At 41.9% G+C, this 8,718-nt stretch overlaps 2 pseudogenes; one reads left to right on the forward strand and one right to left on the reverse strand.

Annotated features, from left to right (window-relative positions):
* Nucleotides 1-974: 974 nt before the first annotated feature.
* On the forward strand, nt 975-2,856 carry LOC149168057 (uncharacterized; annotated as a pseudogene).
* A 4,291-nt stretch (nt 2,857-7,147) lies between these two features.
* On the reverse strand, nt 7,148-8,245 carry LOC149168058 (nuclear pore complex protein NUP58-like; annotated as a pseudogene).
* Nucleotides 8,246-8,718: the final 473 nt, after the last annotated feature.

Raw genomic sequence — 8,718 nt, forward strand, 5'->3', positions numbered from 1 at the left:
GGAAGTTGCACAACTAAATTTTTAGGCTTTAAAAATTAAGCGATATCCCAGTTAATTAAGCCAAATTATTTTTTTGGTGCCTCACGACATTGTAGCCACGTAACCTAAATACAGTTTTATATGAGAAGTTCTTCAACTACGATTATTCCAGAGATTTTCACCCCTTGGAAAATTTCCCACACCATTGAGGGAATGTGAGCAGCTTGGAAATGACATGGATGTCCCAGCTGATAATACCCAAATAATGGAAAACCACATTTTGAAGTTCATGACCCCCTCAGTCTGTAAACTTGTTTTGTTCAGGTAACAGGTAAAGAGCTCGGTCTCCGAAATCTTGATAAAGAGATTATAATAAGCACATGGATGGTGGTGTTGACATCACTTTTTTATTTCCAGCCAGACATACGTTGTGTCCGAGTATTTGATCTCAAGCTCTTCTTTGATGGGTGAGAGAGAATCTCCTGATAAATTTTAGGTTTGGTTCATTGTTTTATGAATGAATTTTGTAGAGAAAATAAGTGGTATTTTTATATTCAGATTGGATGAAAATGCACATATTATGATGGCACATTTTTCCCTGGATTTGTTATATTTTGGTTGGATGGTGGATAGAGCAATGAACATTCTCAGCGACATTTAAATTGGACTTGGACAGAACTATGATTCGGCTATTTTTCCGTTCAAAGTGCAATGAAATATCTCAATTGGGCCATTCAATTTTTCAGGCCGTTACCCATGCTATAAACTAAGAGAATGCTTGACACACAGACTGTAATTTATGAGAATGATTAATTCCTAGAAGGTGGAAAGGGTATTTGAAAAATCTTTGTTTCTGTTGGATTTTTAGGACAGAACCAATGTCTGGCAGGTCCAGGGAATGTTGAAGGAATTTGGATTTCTTATATTTTTTGAAACGAGGGGAAAATCCATCTATTATATGCCTAGAAATGCAGAATTGGTGATAAAATATAGTTATGAATCAGAGTTTGTCATTTGGGTCGAGGCTAGAGCTTAATTCTAGACCAGATGTTAAGTCTCTTAGGAGATGGGTTATGTGTTTCTATATCATCAGGTTCGACTTGGAGCAGTGGCAAGTCATTGAGGAATGTTATCCACCGGGTTCTCTCGACACCGTCAAGGAAATTAACGTTTCTTTCAGTTTGTTTATGGACTCGTCACAGTGTCAGAATCGATCTAGTGTTCATGACTATTTTTTTCTTTCAAGTTAGAAGGAGAGGGGCAACTCCTGATGCCCAGTCACCTGGATTGAAACAAGATACCTCTGCTATCCTTGCAGGAAGAGAGGAGACCGATCCATCCTCATATGTTCTCGAATTGATCCCTGAAGAACATGAAAGGTTGGGACAAAATCTTGTAGAGGAAGATGGTATTGATAATGCTAATTCAAGGTCATTGGGTGAGTTGGGATCCAAAACTTCTTCTGTAGATTCTGTTTATGATTCTACAGTGCAAATAATGATATTTCGGGCAATGATGGAGTGGGGTGGTCAAATATGTCCGTTCCTAGAATTCTTGCAATTGTTATATCTAATAGATTTAGAGATAAATATGTAGCAAAGAAAGGTGAATTGGGCTCATCCTGATTAAGCAGTTCAAGGATTGTTTTCTTTGGGTCCTTACAGCGAAGTGAATCTGACTGGGGGTTGTTCCAAAGTTCCAATGTTATTGAGAGGACAAGCAACAGAGGTGTTCTAGGGAGCGGTGGTCCTAGATATCTATATGGATACGTATTCAACAGGAAGAGGAAGGATGAAAGACTTAAACGAGGCAGAGAGCAAAAATCAGTGGTTATTCTATCACATAGGCCTTATTTAAGTGCATTTAAGCATCTATTACAGATATTGGGGCCCTTGTATTTTGATCTTGGCAAACAAGCACTTGAACATGTGGCTACATATGTTTCAAGATGGCCTAGCCTAGCTCCGGGGAAGTTTATGGAGCTTCCAATAGAAAACACAACTTTGAAAACTCACTTACCTCCTGCACACAATATACCTACCGGTTGTGGGAGCTCCATCGATAGATTTTATTTCAGCGATGGCTCCAGTAGCTCCTTTGAATGAATCCATTCCACAACAAATTTTCCACGAGGCAGATCTATTTGGGATGTTTAGAGGGATTTTGTTACAACTATGGGCACTCTAGGAGCTTCTTTTAATTGGGTAACCATTGCTAGTGATTGCACCAACCCTATCCCAATGTTGTGAAGATGTTCTTGGACTTGTGGGTTTGATGGCACCTCGTCCTTGTAGTATTGACTTTTGTCCATATTTTACAATCCATGATCCTGATTTTCCCATATTGAATTCCATAAAAGAAGATGAATGACCCCTCCTATGATTTTGGGTACTACAAATCTCTTTTTCTTGAAGGCTCTTCGAAACCTCCCCCATGTTATATCAGTTGGTAGTTCACTTTCAAATAGTAACAGGATTTCCCTCATTTCCCAGTCATCTATTATTAATAATGGGAATCAAGGAAGACCACAACTACAACTTTTGGCATTGAAAAATTTTTCTCCTACAAATTTTCTCGGGTTTAAAGGTCAAGAGAGATGGACTTATTTATCTTATAACAAAGCATAAAGAAGTTGTTTGGACTAATTATGTAGCCACAACCAAGCAAGACACTATTGTGTTAAATCGTCTTTTAGGTTTTGGCATCTCTCTAAGGATTGAGGAATCAATGTCAGTTGTGAATAGTGAGACTCCTCGATGCACAAATTATATCGACATCGATATTTTCTTGAATCAGGAGAAGCTTTGCGTCAGAGGGGGAAATGAATTGTCCATTGTTATTGATGGATTTGGCATGAGTGAGTATGTGATCTTTTAGAAATTTGGGCTGTGAGCGCACATAGAGATTAGTAGGGAGGCGATTGTGAAGATGTAAAATCCACAATTAGGCCTCCCTACCACAGAGAAAACCACGGTTCCCTCTAATTTTCTCTCATCGCCCATCGACATCGCCATAAAGTCTGCAATTAGAAGAATTTCAGCTCACCACGTTTTGAGGATGAGTAGAGAATGAAAGTTTGGACATCAAGATTCCCACTCGAAGGACAGGTGCCATGACATCTCATCATGATCCAGGTGGACGTTGGTGGCCACCCACCTATCCCATTTGGACCCCCATAACTGTCTCTTTCAGTTTTTCAGTTTCCTTAATTATAGCACAGTTTACTATTTTTAGCAGTTTTTCGGGTCCTAAACTTCCGGAGCCGTTTTGAGGCCCTAAACAACATTTTTTGGGAAATCCACCGCCAGCAATTTTTCTGATAAAAATCTTCTTTTTCGTCGTAGTCCTCGGAGAGATCTTTCCAACGAGTTATTCAAATGGAGATAATACGACCAATTCGCGACCCCGGGAAGTTGGCTGTCCAACTCACCCCAAAACGGGGCCCACAATTTGGCGTTTCATCTTCTAGGGTTAGGTTTTGGAATGTGAAGGGTTTTCCATTGTTTCTCAATAATAAATAGGCCTTCGAGCCTCATTGTAAAGACACTTCGAAACAGTTCAGAGGCATGTAGCCACCACATCTCTTCTCAGAGATAAGCTACCATCGCCTTAGCTAGTTTATTTCCATTTCTGGTTGTAAGCATATTTCAGTATTTTCCATTAATGAAATGAAGTATTATTTCCGCTGCATCTTTGTGTATATGGTTATCTCTGTAATTTGTTGCGTTCCTGTTTAAATCCAGATCAGTGGTATCAGAGCGGTCTGCTTTTTCTCTGTTTTTCTTTGCATGTCCCCAACGAGGTCGGGATATAAGGAGTTAGGGCTTGAATTGGTCGAACCTTTGCAAGACCAGCCTCGCAAATCTCGACGACCTCCCATGGCGGATGAGAAGAAAGACGAGGGGTAGGAGATCCTATCAGAATCTTGCTCGAAGAAGCCCTCGAGCGGCAAAGGAACGCGATGATGGATAGCTTTGCGCAGATCCTTCAGTGGCTACCCAGAGGCGACGCATCGGCTTCCAACAGCTACTCTGGAAACGCCACACCGTTTAAGGTACAAGTTAATTTTGAAATCCCCATCTTCGAGGGTCAAATAGACGCAGATGCCGTAGATAAATGGTTAAATCTGCTAGATGGGTATTTTTCTGTTCATGAATTTTCAAGTCGGGAAAAGATTGTTTTCGCTCTTCTCAAAGCAGCCCCCCACGTCAAGGACTGGTGGGAAACATACTGCGAGCAGAAGGATGAAAGTACAGGCTCACTGTTTTCAGCCGCCCCCACTTGGAATGACTTCCGGGATGCCATCAAGGAGTAGTACTACGCTGTAAAAAACTATGAGGACAAATACATCAAATGGACCACACTGTGGCAGGGACGAGACCAAGATGTACCAGAGTTCACAAATATTTTTCATACCCTTCGCACACAGTTGGGTATCAAAGATTTTGAGCTGCATCTGGTACTCAAATACCGCGACTGCCTACACAGATACATCCAGGAAGAGATGGAGTTCTTGAACAGCTCCTCACTCGGCACAGCATACCGATACGCTGTCAAAATCGAGCAAAAGTTCAAACAGAAGAAGCGAGACTTTGGATCTGCAAATCCGAAGCCCAAATGACAAAGCCAAGGCGGGGTGACCCAAGACAACCCCTCTACGCTGCAAGAAAAGAACAACACCACGAAGTCGAAGAAGGACACAGGAAAGTGGTGTGAGTTCCACAAGAGTCCCACTCATAACACAAGTGAGTGTCGGACCAAGCAGTCGCTGGTGGCCGAGTTGAAGGCTTCCGAATCAGATGCATGTTCCGACTCTGAGTCAGAACCCGACAAGGGGAATGACAAAGGGAAGTAGATCATTGATGCAGATCCCAGCGCCACTGTTGCTACTGCCAAGATCCAGAAAAATGAGCCCGAAGATCCAGAGGAGGGGGAACGTCTTTTCCACTCACAGATGTGGGTGAAGGGTTCGCCGCTGCAATTCATTGTCGACAGTGGCAGCCAAAAGAACCTCATTTCAGCAAAGGTCGTTAAGCAGTTGGGCCTACCAACTACACCACACCCACAGCCGTACAGTATCGGTTGGCTTCATGAAGGACGAGATCTCAAAGTTCGCCAGCAGTGCCGCCTTCCTTACAGCATCAAGCCCTTCACAGACGAGGTATTGTGTGATGTTACACCTCTGGATGTTTGTGATGTACTATTAGGCCAACCATACTTGTGGAGGCGACATGCTGTGTATGAGTCAAGGCCTCGCGCTGTCATCATTTTGTTGGATAATTCATTATACAGGATATTGGAGGTAGCCCCACCTATCGCCACCTCTTTGATCACTGCTAAGAAAGGAAGCAAGCTCATCTCACAGACTAGGAAATTTATTTTCTGTCTGGTTCGCTCCCAAAGTAAGGGGAAGATCGGTTCTACATCCATGACACCCGTGAAGGGTTCCTCCACACAGCAGCAGCAACAGAGGGATACAGTCTTGACAAAACATAGGAACAACTTCTCCTTACCCAGAGGGGTACCACACAAGTTTCAGGTGGGCGACAAAGTTTGGTTACATTTGCAGAGGGAGCGCCTTACTAGAACCCATCAGAAACTCAGATCGCTTCGACATGGTCCTTACACCAGTAACAAGGCTGTGGGCAACAATGCTTTGAAGCACAACATTCCTCCATTCCTTCTCTTGCACCGATTGTTCAATGTGGACCATCGCCGACCATGCTTCCCACCATTTCTGGACACATCAGAGATTGCAGAACAGCTCACTAGAGACCCAGCTTAGCAGGAGCTTCCTCATCTCAGGGAGGAACTCAACGCAATGGGGACCATTGCTTCCTAAGGGGGGAGGAATGATCCAGGTGGACGTTGGTGGCCACCCACCTATCCCATTTGGACCCCCACAACTCTCTCTTTCAGTTTTTCAGTTTCCTTAATTATAGCACAGTTTACTATTTTTAGCAGTTTTTCGGGTCCTAAACTTCCGGAGCCGTTTTGAGGCCCTAAACGACGTTTTTTGGGAAATCCACCGCCAGCGATTTTTATAAAAAAAATCGATTTTTCCGTCGTAGTCCTCGGAGAGATCTTTCCAACGGGCTATCATGCACATCAAACGGAGATAATACGACCAATTCGCGACCCCGGGAAGTTGGTTGTCCAACTCACCCCAAAACGGGGCCCACAATTTGGCGTTTCATCTTCTAGGGTTAGGTTTTGGAATGTGAAGGGTTTTCCATTGTTTCTCAATAATAAATAGGCCTTCGAGCCTCATTGTAAAGACACTTCGAAACAGTTCAGAGGCATGTAGCCACCACATCTCTTCTCAGAGATAAGCTACCATCGCCCTAGCTGGTTTATTTCCATTTCTGTTTGTAAGCATATTTCAGTATTTTCCATTAATGAAATGAAGTATTATTTCTGCTGCATCTTTGTGTATATGGTTATCTCTGTAATTTGTTGCGTTCCTGTTTAAATCCGGATCACATCATTTGTACAACTCTCAACAACACTTGCACGCTTAGGCTTTTCTTTTCACGAATATGTGAAAATACTAGTTAATGAAAATGAATGAAAAAGCAAGGAAGAAGTCCTCTCATAATGTAGGGTTCGAATTGTGATGATAGGTGGAAAAAATTATAGATGCGCAAGCTCTCCATTTTCAATGGCAGGCTCGATCCGCTGCTATAGAGACTTCACCATCCATGGAAAGTAGTGGAATGTCTAATTCCTCTTACATACTTCCTATAATGAAATTGAATATTAATCAGGTTCTTTGTTCATATACGTGCCCTTTAATTTAGTTCAACTTTTTTCCTCTACCTCATCCTTGAAAGAATTCACTCAAATCTAAACTATCCAACATTTAGCATCATGTTGTACGAGTTTTGGGATTCTATGTTTTATATGGTGAGATTTTCTCCAAAGTTCCCGACCCTAGTATCCCCGACCTCTCCCATAACTTCTTTTGGGATGAGTAGTGTAGCAACCCCAAAGCTTGAACCTGAAGTAGTTCTAGCACCTATGCCAAAAGTTGAAGATGGAAACATTGATGACGAACTCGCAACTACTGTGGCTAAAGGAAAAAGAGAAGAAGATGTATTTCCCCAAACATTTATGGTGTTATCTACGAAGTCCCAAACATAGAGGGTGTTTGCAAGGCCCTAGAAGATCAAAAAATAGAAGTAGGCGCAGAGGTTGTTGGTGTGGAAAAGAGAAAAGATGAAGAACTTGAAGACTATGATGGAGCACTAAACATGAAAAAACCTGACCCAGACGAAGCAGCAGTAAAAGCCCTACGATTTTACTATGTAGAATGGGACATGCCCGACAAAGAAGGTGTTGCTGAACTGGCAAACAAGCCAGCAACCTGAGTAGAATTTTGTGAAAATGTGGATCAAAGAAGAGGCAGGTGTTGCTGAACTGGCAAACAAGCCAGCAACCTCAGTAGAATTTTGTGAAAATGTGGATGCATGCACTGTCGGATGAACTCTTTTGGTTGCAACTTCTCTCTTTGCTAATTCTCGTCTGTAAACTTAAAGGAAAGGGTCGTTCTTATCCCCCCTGTGGTGTTGATTAGAAAGATATGCAACACACATTGATCCTATTCTTTGATGAAATGTCTCAACTAGCGCTGCAACATATATCAAGATTCAAGGAGATTAGATATCACTGAGGGTAAAGACTGTACTAATCTCAAATCTGAACTAGAACTCCCGTTTTCATCACTCTTGGAGAGAAGAAATTGCTCCAATTTCTCAATCCATTGTCGACACTCCCAAGCTGTCTCTCAAATATTACCACTATCTTCTATAAAAATGGAGAGGGTTTGGTTGGTAGACCACTATAGAAATCCATCATAGATGTGGAGGAGATAGGAAACTGAGAGGCTGCTGAATTTGGAGGATTGTTGACCCCTGAAGATGGTGGTGTTGAAGATGGTGGCACCAGATGATATTGTTGGATGAATGAACCTAGGTCACAGTATCATAAAAGAGCAAACTGCAACTTCAACATTCCTCAGCATACTCTTTGCAGTATTCATAAGTTCCTGAAGAAGCACCTTCTCTCTCTCTATAACAATGTTGTTTACTCCAAGTTCCTGCAATATACGAGCAATATCAAGTTCAAAACCTTCATTTAGGGCTGAAGTATCATAAAGTCGAACACATTGATCAAGCCTCTCGCTTTCATCCCCGTACCCGACAATTCTCTCCTCAATTTGCAAGAGGAGTTTCTGTGAATCTGGGTGGATGTCAGCCCACTTCATCTATTAAGTAACTAGAGTTTTCTCTGTCATGAAGAGGTGAATTTGGTTCTACTGCTGGTGATTCTAGCCTGCCGATCCCACCATCATCATGTTCGAGGTGAATGTTTTTGGGAATCGATAATAATATTTAGCAAGGTGTCTTCATACCCACCTGTGTATTTGATATGGCATCGTGGCACCCACGAGTTAAGGTTTCACCATTGACATATACTCGACATACTGCCATGGTCAACTCTAACGTCTGTTCATGCAAAAAAACATTCAGCTAGAGGAGTGTAATAAGGGCAATGAGAGGCATCAAACTGTATTAGTTATATTTTATTTTTGGCTTTCAATCTTTGATTTTCACTATCTTTCCAATTACGCGAATTACTAAATATCATTACCAAACTAGATATTCAGCGGAATTTTCAATATATTAAACAAAATGCACTAAACAAAGCTTGAATGTGGTTAACCCCTATTCAATGGTT

Source organism: Pinus tabuliformis, chromosome 5_1 (assembly GCF_031772625.1).
Source record: "Pinus tabuliformis cultivar Carrire ecotype Pingquan chromosome 5_1, CPIR1, whole genome shotgun sequence".
NCBI classification, from domain to species: Eukaryota; Viridiplantae; Streptophyta; class Pinopsida; order Pinales; family Pinaceae; genus Pinus; species Pinus tabuliformis.